At 39.6% G+C, this 16874-nt stretch overlaps 1 protein-coding gene and 1 long non-coding RNA gene across 2 annotated transcripts in view; both read left to right on the plus strand.

Annotated features, from left to right (window-relative positions):
• Positions 1–16874, plus strand: part of LOC128659976 (gastrula zinc finger protein XlCGF26.1-like) — a 434460-nt gene that overhangs the window by 93686 nt on the left and 323900 nt on the right. The window lies entirely within an intron of this gene.
• On the plus strand, positions 7298–8826 carry LOC128659982 (uncharacterized). Its single transcript, XR_008402496.1, has 2 exons — positions 7298–8059; positions 8164–8826. It is a non-coding gene; the product is annotated as an uncharacterized LOC128659982 (long non-coding RNA).

The following is a 16874-nucleotide window of genomic DNA, read 5'->3' on the forward strand; positions in this document are numbered from 1 at the left end:
TTCCATAAATGTGATTATATTTAAAAAGTTGACCCCCCAAGGTATTATACATGGAGTGGTTTGATGACTTTGATGCAACCGTTTTAGCCCAAAAAATTGGAGAAAGTATATGGTGGTAATTTTTCAATTTTCATTGTTACAGACACATTGCTTTTTTACTATGATTTAGGAGAGACTGTTGTAAGTTATTGCAAAAGAATACTTCAGGTTGTTTTCTGCAAGGCACCCTGAGTACACCTATGCCCCCCATGCATAGGTTTGCCAGGATTTTGGGAAGGTTATGTTACATGATTTTAGTTATTAAAAATGAGAGTATTTCTTCTGATAGGCCTATCTTTAGTTTGGGGCCTATCACATACCCCACTTTTATTTATTGCATTCAAAGTGTATATTTTTTAAATGTTGACACCCCAAGGTATTGTATATGGTGTGCTTTGATGCCTTTGAAGCAACCGTTTTAGCCAAAAAAAATGGAGAAAGTATATGGTGGTAATTTTTCAATTTTCATTTTTACAGACACATTGCTTTTTGACTATGATTTAGGAGAGATTGTTGTGAGTTATTGCAAAAGAATACTTCAGGTTGTTTTCTGCAAGGCACCCTGAGTACACCTATGCCCCCCATGCATAGGTTTGCCAGGATTTTGGGAAGGTTATGTTATAATTTTATGACTTGTGATTTTAGTTATTAAAAATGAGAGTATTTCTTCTGATAGGCCTATCTTTAGTTTGGGGCCTATTGCATACCCCACTTTTATTTATTGCATTCAAAGTGTATATTTTTTAAATGTTGACACCCCAAGGTATTGTATATGGTGTGCTTTGATGCCTTTGAAGCAACCGTTTTAGCCCAAAAAATTGGAGAAAGTGTATGGTGGTAATTTTTCAATTTTCATTTTTACAGACACATTGCTTTTTGACTATAATTTAGGAGAGACTGTTGTAAGTTATTACAAAAACATACTTCAGGTTGTTTTCTGCAAGGCACCCTGAGAACACCTATGTCCCCCATGCATAGGTTTGACAGGGGTTTTGGTTAAAAAAAAACAGGCCCAATTTTAGAAAAAAATAGAGTAGTGAAATGTAAAAATCTGGCACAGTAAAAGTAAAAAAAACAAAAAAACATCTAACTGTAAACATAACCAAAAAAAAATATATATATATATATATGTAACAGCAAATGTATTTATTTTTTTAAAAATTGACCATTGTATGGTACCGCTTGAAGCAGTCCCCAATGCAGAGTGCAGGCTGTCCAGGGCAATCAGGACAGTAATATATGGTGTCCCTTCTCTTCCCCCTCTTGGTACAGACTCTGCATTTTTTTTGTGGTTTCTGCTTTGTGGCAGTAGGGGGGATTTTAAAAATAAAATGGGTAGCCCCAACTCTGCTCTCTCCCATCACCGCCCGGGGAGCAGGTGCATCATGGTACAAAATCCCCGTAATAATCTGGAGCTGAAACTGTAAAAAAGTCTTTTTAACTCTGGGGTTTGCTTTTTTGAACAACAAAAAAGCGTTGTGGGTTGCAATCTGCATTAGGTAAATTGCAACCTTTTTGTACCAGGCCCTTGTCTTCCGCATAATTAGGTAGGGCTGCAGCAGCTGATCAGCCAGATCAACCCCACCCATATGCCGGTTATAAGACTTGATGCACACTGGCTTCCTTATGATCTCAGCTCTGCCACGTACAGAAACCGCCACCGTCCTCTCTGTGTGGATGGTGGTAAGAAGGTATACATCCTTCTTGTCTCTGTACTTCAGTGCCAACAGCTCCTCTTGGCGCAGAGCTGAGGTCTCCCCCCTTCGTAGCCGGGTGCGTACAAGCTGTCCTGGGAAACCTGCGCGGTTCTTTTTAATTGTACCGCAAGCTACTGTATCAAAGCAATACAGTAGCTTGAACAAAAGGACACTTGTATAAAAATTGTCTAAGTACAAGTGATACCCTTTGTTCATTAGGGGTAATATCAGGTCCCAGACAATCTTGCCAGTGGTTCCCATATGTTCTGGGCAACCTGGAGGGTCAAGGTGGCTATCCTTTCCCTCATACACCCGGAAAGGCCTGAGTATACCCAGTCTCGCTGTCACAGAGCTTATACACCTTTACCCCATATCTGGAGCGTTTGGAAGGAATATACTGCTTGAATCCCAGCCTTCCCTTATACTTCATTAGGGATTCATCAACGCATATATTCCTTCCAGGTGTATAAGCCTCTGCAAACCTGGCAGAAAAGTGGGTTATCAGGGGGCGGATTTTATACAGCCTGTCAAATTGGGGATGCTCCCTAGGGGGGCACAGGCTGTTGTCGCTGAAGTGCATGAAATGCAGAATCATTTCATACCTCTTCCTCGACATAGTCTGGGAGAAAATGGGGGTAGAGCAGGTGGGGCTAGTACTCCAGTAGGAGCGAATGGAGGGTTTCTTTATGATGCCCATCAGCATAGTCAATGCCCAGAATTTTTTGAATTCTGGCACATTGATGGGGGCCCATTGCTGCTTTGCCAAATATGTTCCAGGCTTTGCAGCACGGAACTGATGGGCATATAAATTAGTTTGGGCGACAATGTTCCCCAATATATCATCGCCCAGAAACACTTCCAGAAACTGCTGGGGGCTAAAACCTGCCACATCTATATTTATGCCAGCATTTGCTGTGAAGGGTGGGATATCTGGCCTCTGGAGATGAGGCGTTACCCACTCTTCAGCAGCAATGGCAGCAACACGCCTCCTTCTGGCAGGGGGGCTAGCAGGGGGGCTGGCAGGGGGGGTAGCAGGGGGGCTGGCAGGGGGGCTAGCAGCCACAGATACATCACTATCAGTTGAGACTGCATCTAGTGATGTATCTGAGCACATGGCAGGGTCAAAATTGGGGTCTGAGTCAGAAATAGAGGCATCTGACTCTGACGCAAGGATGGCATACGCCTCCTCAGCACTATATCTTTTCTGTGACATTTTTGTATCTGTCACAGAAAACAATTACTAAAAAAAATTAAATTAACTAAATTAATTAACTAAATTAACTAGCAAAAAAGTACAGCTATGCTACTGCCAGTGATTTATAGCGATCACTGGCAAGCTAGGGGTTAATGGCTCTGAAAATTAAATTAAATTAACTAAATGTTTCTGAAAAGAGCCTTTGGGTTTTTAAAAAATTACAACAACAAAATTAACCCCTAAAAAAATGCACAGACAGCAAAAAAGTACAGCTATGCAACTGCCAGTGATTTATAGCGATCACTGGCAAGCTAGGGGTTAATGGCTCTGAAAATTAAATTAACTAAATTAACTAGCAAAAAAGTACAGCTATGCTACTGCCAGTGATTTATAGCGATCACTGGCAAGCTAGGGGTTAATGGCTCTGAAAATTAAATTAAATTAACTAAATGTTTCTGAAAAGAGCCTTTGGGTTTTTAAAAAATTACAACAACAAAATTAACCCCTAAAAAAAATGCACAGACAGCAAAAAAGTACAGCTATGCAACTGCCAGTGATTTATAGCGATCACTGGCAAGCTAGGGGTTAATGGCTCTGAAAATTAAATTAAATTAACTAAATTAATTAACTAAATTAACTAGCAAAAAAGTACAGCTATGCTACTGCCAGTGATTTATAGCGATCACTGGCAAGCTAGGGGTTAATGGCTCTGAAAATTAAATTAAATTAACTAAATGTTTCTGAAAAGAGCCTTTGGGTTTTTAAAAAATTACAACAACAAAATTAACCCCTAAAAAAATGCACAGACAGCAAAAAAGTACAGCTATGCAACTGCCAGTGATTTATAGCGATCACTGGCAAGCTAGGGGTTAATGGCTCTGAAAATTAAATTAAATTAACTAAATGTTTCTGAAAAGAGCCTTTGGGTTTTTAAAAAATTACAACAACAAAATTAACCCCTAAAAAAATGCACAGACAGCAAAAAAGTACAGCTATGCAACTGCCAGTGATTTATAGCAATCACTGGCAAGCTAGGGGTTAATGGCTCTGAAAATTAAATTAAATTAACTAAATGTTTCTGAAAAGAGCCTTTGGGTTTTTAAAAAATTACAACAACAAAATTAACCCCTAAAAAAATGCACAGACCGCAAAATGCAGCAAAAAAAAGTGCACCTATGCTACTGCCAGTGATATATAGTGATCACTGGCAAGCTAGGGGTTAATGGCTCTGAAAATTAAATTAAATTAACTAAATGTTTCTGAAAAGAGCCTTTGGGTTTTTAAAAAATTACAACAACAAAATTAACCCCTAAAAAAATGCACAGACAGCAAAAAAGTACAGCTATGCAACTGCCAGTGATTTATAGCGATCACTGGCAAGCTAGGGGTTAATGGCTCTGAAAATTAAATTAAATTAACTAAATGTTTCTGAAAAGAGCCTTTGGGTTTTTAAAAAATTACAACAACAAAATTAACCCCTAAAAAAATGCACAGACAGCAAAATGCAGCAAAAAAAAGTGCACCTATGCTACTGCCAGTGATATATAGTGATCACTGGCAAGCTAGGGGTTAATGGCTCTGAAAATTAAATTAAATTAACTAAATGTTTCTGAAAAGAGCCTTTGGGTTTTTAAAAAATTACAACAACAAAATTAACCCCTAAAAAAATGCACAGACAGCAAAATGCAGCAAAAAAAAAAGTGCACCTATGTTACTGCCAGTGATATATAGTGATCACTGGCAAGCTAGGGGTTAATGGCTCTGAAAAGAGCCTTTGGTTCTATATTTTTTAACAAATAAAATAAATAAATCTCTCTCTCTGCTAAATACAGGTCTCTCTCTCTCTCTCTCCAACAAAATGGCAAGTGAGGAGAGGGAGGGAGATCCACACTGATCAGTGTCAATATTTACAAATATTGACATGATCAGACAAATGGGGTATTTTATTATTATTATTTTTTTTAGGGTGGGAGGCTCAGATTGGGTGACCCTAGCTTGCCCCTATGATGATGCAGGCTAGGGACACCCCCAGAGGCCCCATGATGCACTGGGCATCGCCATCTTGGAGGCCTAGTGAAGGGGGAGGGGGGGGGCTATTTAGGGCTTTTTTTTATTTTAATCGTTTTTTTTTTTTTTTTTTTTTAATTTTATTTTACAACTAACTAAGTGCCTCGACCCACCGAGGCACTTAGCAAACAAGCAGAGCATCGGAAGCGTGTCCGATCGCTTCCGATGCTCTGAAACTCTGCCGGGCTCCACGTGGAGCGAAACCGGAAGTGATCACTCGTGGGGCAGTGATCAATCCGGTCCCGGCACTCGGGAACAGTATTGCAGGATGCCTAGACATCAAGGCAAGCCTGCAACACTGTTAGAGCAGCTGGAAGCGATTTTGATCGCTTCCAGTGCTCTGTTAAACCGACGACGTATGCCATACGTCCTCGGTCGTTAAGTGCTTTTTTTTTTAGGACGTATGGCATACGTCGTCGGTCATTAAGGGGTTAAATTAGTTTATTTCATTTTGGGGGGCTTGTGGTTTAGGGGTTATTAGGTTTATTATAGCAGCGGTGTGTGTGGACGGCAGATTAGGGGTTAATAATATTTTACTAGTGTTTGCAATGCGGGAGGGTGGCGGTTTAGGGGTTAATAACTTTAATATAGTGGCAAAGATGTCGGGGAGCGGCGGAATAGGGGTTAATACATTTTAATAGTGACTGCGATGTCCAGAGCAGCAGATTAGGGGTTAATAAATGTATTATAATGTTTGCGGTACGGGAGGGGATCAGTTTAGGGGTTAATAAAGTAGTTTATGGGTGTTAGCGCACTTTTTAACACTTTAGTTATGAGTTTTATGGTACAGCTTTGTAACGTAAAACTCATAACTACTGACTTTAGATGGCGGTACGAATGTTGTCGGTATAGGCTGTACCGCTCACTTTTTGGCCTCTCAGGCAAAACTTAATACCGGCGCTATGGAAGTCCCATTGAAAAAGGACTTTTTATAAAAAGTGCGGTACTGACACGAATGACATGCGATAGCGTGTATGTGGTGTATTTAATAACATGCATCTGTTCAATGCAGTACTGTGGGCCCACAAGTAGGTGCTTACGAACACGATGGGGAGAACACCACAGAAACATCAAAAATAGGTACAATAAACAAAGTGTGTCCCAGCATAGTACACTTATGCATGAGGGTAGGGAAGATACATACCACATTATCCCCATTGAATATATCCCCAAATATTTGTGCTACAATAGATTCAATAGGTTACGACAGAGGGAGACCTACTGGATATGGAAGCTGAAGACGTTATTCCCTGAAGGGTTAAATGAAAATATTGATCTGGTGGCTTTCCAGTAGGTTCCCATACTGTCTGTGATAGTATACCTGTAGATCCAAATAGGAGTATTATTTGTAGCATTATATTTAACTACATGTGCGTTTGCATGTTTGTGCACAATCTGTATAGCATGTCAGTCAATATAGCTTTATTTATATGAAGTTCTATAGATGATTTTGCTATTTTCTACTTGTTTATTTGTCATTTTTGGATAGACGCTTACTGCATGTGTATTCACATATTTGTGCGCATTCCGTGTCTATATTTATATTCACAGGTTTGTGCACACTCTGTGTCTACAATATGTCTATCCAGCTGGCCATATTCCACATGAGCCTGTGTAAATGATTTTGGAACACTATTCAATCACTTTTGTTATACTTTGAAAGTTCTTTTGGGATATTCTTAGACATGTTATATCCTTTATACAATATGTAGGACTAATTGTGTCTTAGGTTTGTATTTTAATTCCAATTGCTGACAATGTATCGTACTAGTTTGTTTTGCAAAGTACCCTTGAGACACTGTTGGAAACTCTGCATTGCGGCACCTGGTTGGTTGTTGTAATGATGAGTCGTAGCTGGTGTGGATACGTCACTATGACAACATCACGTTTACGTGAATGACTATGTTCACATGGTATACATACTATCAATGGGGATGCCGTAATGTGGGTGATCAGTGACTCGAACAACATGACCGGTTATTGTAACAGGAATGAATTCGGTTTGTTTTAGCTAACATTTGTGATGCTCCTGCTAAGGTAGATGTAAGTTTAGGACATCCACGGGGATATTATAACACCTTGTAGTATGCCTATTTGATATGACTAGGAATATGTAATTGTGACTGTTTGTATGAACTGCAATGTTTTTCACACAATCATGTTAGGACATTTGGATTTGCTGTTAACATTAGGATCCATTGATTGTGATCGGTGTGGGGTTTTGTTTGCAGAGACCATAAGTATTTTTATAACTGGTATAAAACACTGTCCCAGTGGAGGGGGAGTGTAACAAGTTTATCTCCATTCAGCAGCAGACCATCATTGATCAGAATCATGTGGCTTGGTGTCACCATGTGCTCTTAAAGGGACACTCAGGTCAAATACAATTTTCATGATTCAGATACAGCATGTCATTTTAAACAACTTTCCAATTTACTTCCATTAAAAAAAATGTGCACATTCTTTTATATTTGCACTTATTGAGTAACGAGCTCCTACTGAGCATGTGCAAGAATTCACTGACTATACGTATATGCATTTGTGATTGGCTGATTGCTATCACATGGTACAGGGGGAGTGGAAATATATATAACTTTGAAATTTGTTAGAAAAAAATCTACTACTTATTTGAAATTCAGAGTAAATGCTATTGTATTGTCTTGTTATCTTGCATTTGTTGATTATGCAAATGTACTGTGTTGACTGGTCCTTTAATGTTATTCTAATTATTGTATAATGTTATGCTATTTCTTGCATATATTTTGGTTCCTGTGTACTGGAGTGAACCAGCTGGTGGGCTCAGATATACCAGCCTGCTCAACTTGCACTGCATTATAGTGCGCATTGTATGTGAGTATTCAATCTCAGTGGGGATTTATTACTGGGAGCATTGTTCCTTTAAAAGAGACCATCTGCACTATTGGAGTGTTTTTCTCTCCCCCCCCATTTTCTCTCCTACTACTACAGAGCTGAAGGTACATTGGATCCTATGTGAGTTAGCTGGTGGGCTCTGATTAATCCAGCCTGTTGGAATAGCACTGCATTATAGTGCTCTCTCTTTGTGAGTACCTGCTTTTAGAGAGGGTGTCTTTGGGAATATTGAACCTATCTGTTGTAACATACTGCACCATTGGAGCTCATTCTTCTTTTTGTTTTTATGTTTAGAATGATCATCTGTATTTAAAAAGAGCTGACCTTGGTGACCGTCTACCATCAACGATAGCCTATGGAGGGCGCCTTTGTCCTTTGCTACCTTCATTTGTATGGTTATCATTTGGTGACTTTATTTTATAATATTTCTATTAGCTGCACCTGTTTATCCTCAGAACGTTTATCCCACTGATCTGTGACTGATTCTTGTTGTTAGTAAAGACCTTAGTAAGTAAAATCTGCACCTTCAGCTGCTGCTGTTTATGTCACATGATCACAGACCTAAAGGGACAGTGTCCTGTAAATTTGGTTTTCGTTTAGAGACGTTAAACACTAAGGGCTAGATTACAAGTGGAGCGCTAATTTAACATGCTGCTGTAAGCAGGCAAATTCACCTGTATACTGGCGCACGTTAAATAACCAGTCATTACAAGTGGCTGGTTAATGCTACTATAAGCTCGCAGTAGCAATAAGCTCTCTGAAAATTAACCAGGGGTCAGACCGCAAAATATAATGTAGTGTGTAATGAATATATCCTAATGGTTTCTTCCAGTTGTTGCTGTTTATATTTGTTGCAGTTCATATATTCTAACACTAGGGACAAGCATGAGGTATAACAGTGAAATGGGTGTGTTATCTTCAGTTAATAAAAAGTTCTTGAAGTTGAACAATGGTGCATTCATGAGTTCTGTGCATTCTATAACAGGAGATCTTTATGGTATCAGAAGTAAACAGATTTATTTAAAGGGACAGTCTAGTTTAAATTAGACTTTCATGACTCATATAGGGCATGCAATTTTAAACAACTTTCCAATTGACTTTTATGATTAAATTTGCTTTGTTCCCTTGGTGGCATTTTTGAAAAGCTAAACCTAGGTAGGCTGAAACTGATTTCTAAATCGCCTCTTAGCTCAATGTATTTTGAAAGTTTTTCACAATTAGGCAGTACTAGTTCATGTGTGTCATATAGATAACATTGTGCTCACTCCCATGGAGTTATTTAGGAGTTTGCACTGATTTGCTAAACTGCATGTCTGTCAAAAGCACTGTGAGAAGGGGCATTCTGCAGAGGCTTAGATGCAAGGTAATCACAGAGGTAAAAAGTATATTTATATAACTGTGTTGGTTATGCAAAACTGGAGAATGGGTAAAAAAAGGGATTATCTATCTTTTTAAATAATATGAATTTTGGTATAGACTGTCCCTATAAGTTTGTCATGGCTGCAAGCAGACAGCAAGTGCCTCCTATGGACTTTGATAAAGGTAATGTATGTGAGCACTGGACAAGATGGAGAGAGCTCATGGAATTATTATTTGCTGGCCCTGATGCTGACAAGTGGACACAGGAGCAGAAGGCTGCACAGTTTCTCATTTGCATTGGAGAGAAAGGCTGAGATATCTGCAGATCATGGAGTGCTAGTGGAGCTGTATCTGCTGAAGGTAAAACGGATCCCAATGTGTTGTTTGAGAAGTTTGAGGCAAACTGTAATCCTAAGAAAAACATAACTGTACAGAGAAAAGTGTTTTATGAAAGACATCAGGGTAAAACAGAATCTATAGATGAGTGGTCACACAGCTATATCTCAAAGCTAAAGACAGTGCCTTACATGACTGTGATGATAAAAGATAGAATTGTGATGGGATCAAAGTTCAGAAAAAAATACTGCTAGAAGAGGGGTGTGGGTAAAAACCAGATCCTGCCGGATCCATGTCTAATTTAGACAGATATACACAAACACATCCAGACACTTCTGGATCCACAATTTTTTTGACACAAAAACCTCTGGGTTCTTTCAGAAATAACTTTTTTTTTACAAAAAAACAGCTGGATCCTGACGGATCCCTGTCTAGTTTAGACAGAGATACAGAAATGTAACTGTTTGCCACACAAACACATCCAGACAGTTCTGAATCCACCAATTTTTTACACAAAAACCATCTGGGTCCTTTTAGAACTAACACTTGTTTACTGAAAAACAATCGGATCCATGTCTAATTTAGACAGATGTACACAAATTTAAGTGTTTTCCACACAAACACATCCAGACACTTCTGGATCCACCAATTTTGTACACAAAAACATCTGGGTCCTTTCAGAAACAACACTTTTTTTTTTATTTTTAATATTTTTATTGAGGGTAGAAAAATTGTTTTACAAACATAGGATGCATGTTACAATCATCAATACTTATATACATTACATATTTGAGGAGTTACAATGCACCTAAGATAGAGTAGCTTTCCCCCACATTTTCTCCCCTTATCTTAACTAGTAGATCACTCTTGGATCTCAGATATGACAACATTACATTATAGGGGGTTAGAAAAAAGAAACAAAAAACAGAAAAATAAATAAATAAATGCATCTCTGAACTAATATTGCTGTAATGACATTCATGTCTTTAATTAAGAAAATGGAAGATGCATGAGCCTTAACTGGGAACTCCTTTGTTGTGTATAATCATTAGCACAATTGAAATTAAAATCAGGCCCTACATATTGGGTTGCAGTAGCAATAGATATCCAAATATGCCTCTAGTATATCTGGGATAGCAGTTAGTGTCAGCATAATTTCAAGGGGACATACTGAGCCGCACCGCTCCCCTATTAAAGTGCGTTATAGGCTGTGTGTTGGGTGATAGCTGCTATACTCTATGGATTTTCCTATATATATGGATGAGATGGATGATTTATTGTTCTATTACTCTAATTACTTGTGGACAGTGCAACACTTTGAATCTAAAAGCCCTTATTTTAATTATATATTGTAGGATGTCTCCTAAGGGCCCCCCACTAAACCCCCAGAAAACATACAGAGGAGAGTAAGGACTTTATAAAAGTAGCAGTGTCAACTATACGAGATTAGACGCAAATATACAATGCCCTTGGGGCGGAGCCTGGCCAAGCAGGGAAATGGCCGCACACTAACTAGGCTCCGTAGCCAAGTTTCTCCTAAAGGGGATTAAACACCAAGTTCCCGGTAACTTAAATTGCTCTCATACCATCTAGAACATCCCTGAGTATCAGAGATAGATCTGATTCGGAATTTAGACAACAGCGTGCGAGATGCGAGCAAGGAGGCATTTGTAACGGCCCAGATCATCTACTCTACACGCAGCTGCCTTAGATCACATAACCCTCATGTGATCCTGCCATCGCTTGTGATAAGGACTGTTACCCGACTGAGCTGTCAGCCGACATACTAATTGAACTCGACTGTATAAAAGCTTACCGCAATAAGACCCGGAACCGGCAGACGCCATTACGATGCAGGCCCAGATCTAAGCAGCAAGACATACTACGCAGTTACTGCGTAGCTCCGGTTGTGGACTATCACCCGACCGGACAAACATCAAAGCATTGATTTGACCTGCAGCATACGAATTCAAAGCGGCAGCCTCTCGACACACTGGGCCCTTGATTCAGAAAGTGAGTACTACTCCGGTGGGGGCCAGCAATCTATCAAATTAAAGGCAAGACAAGAATACAAGGAGGCCGGAGGTAAAGTACATACAGCTCCCACCTTCTATTAACACTCACAGCCCTACAAAAATAGAATAAGGCGCAAAGATAGGCTTTATGAACATTAAACCAAACTTTGTCTCACATCAGACACAGCCTATATTTGGTGCGGCACGTACACTTTAAGCTGAAGCACCCTAAACCTGCTTTGACTCTTAAAACAGGGGATCTCCGGTCAAAACAGGGGTGATTTGGAATGCCCTGTAAACGGGCACCTAGAATGGAAAAACCACTGAAAAATACCACCCTCAATCAATATTTAAAAACAGTGGAACCTCAAACTGAAAAAGGTCCTGATTCCTCTGAGGCACAAGCTCAGGCCTCAATGCAGGACACATCACACAATAATAGCCCCTTTATAACAAAAGAAGATCTTAAAAACCTATCATCCAAGGATGATATTAAAGAAGTGCTGAAGGAGGTCAGGGGCTTGTTTGGTGAACTGCGAAAAGACATCTCTCAAATAAAACAAAAAGTCGCCAAATTGGAAAATATACAGACTTTGTTATGTGATGATGTACAACAATCTACAAAACAAATACACAACCATGAAGAAAATATTAACTTTTTATTAGACAAAATCGAAGACCTCGACAACAGAAACAGACGAAACAATTTGAGAGTCAGGGGGATCCCTGAATCCATCATCCCATCTGCCATATCTGGCTGTCTGCAAGATTTATTTCGCACCATTAAGGGCACTCCATCTGCACCAGATATGATCCTAGAAAGGGCGCATAGGGCCCTTAGGCCTAAACCAGCGGGGAAAGCTCCACCAAGAGACATCATAGTCCGCTTCCTGAATTTCCTTGACAAAGAAGAAGTACTGAAGAGCGCAAGAGTTAAATCCCCTGTTACATATGCAGGCATCAAGATTCAAATATTCTCTGACATAAGCCCTGCCACCCTTCAGAAACGCCGAGACCTGAGATTTATTACAGATACTCTCCGAGCAGAAGGTATTCAATACCGCTGGGGGTTCCCAGTAAGTTTAATTACCACAAAAAATGGGGAAACGACAATTTATCGTGGCCCAGATGACCTTCATAGGCTTAATGAAAAATTTGGCCTAAAGATCTCTTTCCCAGATACAGAAGCAGACGACTCTAGAAACATTCTCTCCTCTCAATCAGATGATAACCAACCTTCTGCTCCCCCGCCTAGATGAGGTATCGTATACTGTTTAAATAACCACTTTAACATCCACTACCTCCTTTGGAAAAGGCTTAACAGCTCATGCCTTAGGTGGCTGTATAAAAGATAGAGACTAGAATGTGAAACTTTGTGTTTTCTTTAAAGGACATCGGGGCTTACTCGTATCACCCCAAACTGGACTTTTTCCTTTCAATCATTGTCACAAAATAGTAAATGTCAGTTTACATGCACTGTGTAGGCCTTAGATTACTTAAACTCATTCCAGATTAAAAGTAGTCTACCAAAATAACTATGTTTATGTTACTAACTTAATCTGTTTTAGATAGCAATGTTTACTCACTCATGATATATAGGTATTCTTCACAGTCACATAACGATGTCAACTCTTATTAGATTCATGAGTTGTTGGTTTTCTAAATTGTAATATTTTATTTGTAACCGTTGATGATTTGATTTGTTCACCAGTTTGAATTGATATTTCATCCCATCTTAAAAGGCAGCTGGGATTATGTTGGTAATGGAATAATAAGATATGCACATATTACATAACTAGCTAATGGAACAGCATATACGCACTGTGCATACAGAATGTACCAACCTTATATCTAATCTCAAGCATACCAGAGTTGTTTAACAATTCACCTTTCCATCTTCTGTCGATGATAGCATATGATTCTATATAATATATTATCATACTTATTGTTTGTTTACTTATGACAAGTTAATCGGTTTAATTAGGTTTGCCATCTTTTTCTCTCTGTAATATATCCTCATCTTCATCCTGCTAACCTCTAGAACAATACTAGACATCGATTTAAACATTTCTGATAACACACAACCAACAATTTATGCTTCCACACAACGCCAGAAATATCATGACACTTAGAAAACTACACCCCTAGACTAACATGCTAAACAACCGGCTGGCTCTCTATGCTACAAACCAAAAAGAACCATTTCGAATCAGATTGACTTTTTCTATATGGACCCCATAGACCGGGAACTATACTGTTTATAACACAAGATATATACCCCTCAACGACCCCTAGGAGACAAGGCTCTTTCCTCTCCCTTTTCACTAGTAACCGCACTCACCTCTCAGTAGGAAGGTTACGAGAAACACTCTTTACTACTAAACCTATAGAAACTTTTCCCCTCTTACTCTCTCTCTCAGATACCCCTTCTACCACCTATTCATTTTTCCACCACACTAACCTACATTTAACCTCTCCTACCTCCCACACCCACCTTTCCTCAACCACTTCTTCCTCCCTCTCCCCCTTTTTTCTCTTTTTTTTTTTTTTTTTTTTTTTTTTTTTTTCTCTTCCCCAATAATGGCATGTAAAACCATTAAATTCATAACCATTAATGCTAAGGGTTTAAATAGCCCCACGAAACATAACATTGTATTGAAAGACCTCAATAGAGTAGGTGGGGATATTGTCCTTTTGCAAGAATCCCATTTTAGGAAAGGCCACGAACCAAAGTGGCACAACAAAGACTACCCCACTGCCTTCTTTGCCTCTGGCCCTAATAAAAAGAACGGTGTAGGTATTTTAATTAAAAGATCTATACCATTTCAATCGATACACACAGACAAAGACCAGGAGGGCAGATTTATTATTATCCATGGGCTACTATACGGACGCCCTATCACAATTGTAAACACCTATTTTCCTAACAAAGACCAAAAGACATTCATGAGACACCTAACTAATCACATAATGGACCAGAAGAAAGGCCCACTCATTATGGGTGGGGACTTTAACACTCCTATGGACCCTAAACTAGATACATCAGGGGGCAGTTCTACTATACCTAAAAGAGACCTCAAGTGCATTAACCATCTCCTCAGAGACTTGGCTGTCCATGACGTATGGAGGCTATCTAACCCGACTAGAAAAGACTACACCTTTTTTTCTCACCCCCATGGGGTGTACTCCCGATTAGATTATTTCTTTGCGGACCCACTAATATTATCCACAATAAAAATGTCTAAAATTCTACCTATCACCTGGTCAGACCACGCACCAGTCTTGTGCGTGGTAGAATGGCCAGAAACACCTCTTGCCCCGTTCCAATGGCGACTAGATGATCATTTATTGGACGACCCTCTGGTCAGAATAGACCTAGAAAAAACCATCCCAGAATATTTCCAAATTAACAAAATTAACGTGACCTCAGAAGTGAACAGGTGGGAAGCACACAAATGTGTGATCAGGGGGATTCTGATTAAACACAAAGCCAGAATACGCAAATTACACAGAGAAAAATATAATGATTTGCTACACAGTCTATCAGAGGCAGAAAGAGCTCATAAACAGAAACCGGAGGATACAACCCTTCTAGACCTATTATCACAAGCCCGCACAAAGGTTAAGGACTTTCTACATCTAGACCAGCAAAAGCAATCTCTAGCACTTAAACAGCACTTTTATACATATGGGAATAAAGCAGGCCGCTTACTCTCTAGATCCCTCAAGCGTAAACACTTAAAATCATATATCCTCACTTTAACAGACAAAAAAGGACACACTAAGACTGACAGCTTTAGTATAGCAGAAACCTTTAGAAAATATTATGAAACTCTATACAACATTGCCAGACCTTCAGATGTTAGGAATCAAGACCATAGGTATCAGGGATCTCCCGACGTACATAAATATGTCTCTGACTTGGAACTTCCCCACTTAGACTCAACAGATTCTGCATCGCTTGACCACCCTATCACATGCGAGGAAGTCTTACTAGCAATAAAACACACCCCAGTAGGGAAGAGTCCCGGACCTGATGGTTTCGGCAGTAAATATTACAGAATGTACTCTGCTGACCTAACACCCCATCTCACACAATTATTTAATGTCATTGATGAAGTGGGCGGCTTCTCCAAGCATATGCTTGAAGCATACATCACGGTCTTGCCCAAACCGGGTAAACCGCCCACAAAACCTGAAAATTTTAGACCAATCTCCCTACTTAACGCGGACGTAAAAATTTATGCTAAAATACTTGCGGACAGACTTAATAGGATACTCCCCAAGCTAGTGAACCCTGATCAAGTAGGCTTTGTACCAGGTCGCGAAGCAAAAGACAACACGTTAAGGATACTCCAACTAATCTCATATGCCCGAAACAAACAGATCCCTACGATTTTGGTCTCCACAGATGCCGAGAAGGCCTTTGACAGGGTCAATTGGGGCTTTCTCGGCTCTGTTCTAAAACATATGAACATTAGCAGCAAATTTATTTCCAAGATATTCGCACTGTACTCTAATCCCACAGCCAAGGTGAGAGTTAACGACATCCTGTCAGATCCCTTCCAGATCACCAACGGAACAAGGCAGGGGTGCCCTTTGTCCCCAATCCTATTCGCCCTTTCCGTGGAAGCATTAGCTCATAAAGTTAGGCAAAACCCCCAGATTAGTGGCATCAAAATTAATGACTCAGAACATAAAATGGCATTATACGCCGACGATATTTTGTTTATGCTAACTAACCCAAAGACCTCTTTGACAACACTACTTGACGAATTTGGCGTATATGGTAGATTCTCTAATTTCCATCTAAATGCTTCCAAATCGGAAATTTTAAACATTAATGCACCCTTGGAAACTATACTCAAAATAAAATCTAACAGTCCCCTGGTCGTCCAACCTCACAAAATGAAATACCTCGGCATACATCTGACGGCAGACCCAAAAGACCTATTCACACACAACTACAAACCACTACAAGAACAAATCACAGCTGATTTATCCAGCTGGAGCAACAAACAGATCTCATGGTTGGGTAGAGTTCAAGTAGTAAAAATGACCATCTTACCTCGCATTCTGTATGTATTACAAACACTACCTTCTCCATTACCCAGACACTACATACCAAACCTTCAAGAGATCATAGGACAATACATTTGGCAAAAAATTAGGCCTCGCATCCCAAAAGCTACTATGTTCCTCCCTAGACACAGAGGGGGACTAGGGGTACCAAACATAGAAACCTACAGACACGCAACAATTCTGCAACGCCTGGTGGAGTGGTGTTATAACTCA

The sequence above is a fragment of the Bombina bombina genome, chromosome 5, assembly GCF_027579735.1.
Source record: "Bombina bombina isolate aBomBom1 chromosome 5, aBomBom1.pri, whole genome shotgun sequence".
Classification (NCBI taxonomy): Eukaryota; Metazoa; Chordata; class Amphibia; order Anura; family Bombinatoridae; genus Bombina; species Bombina bombina.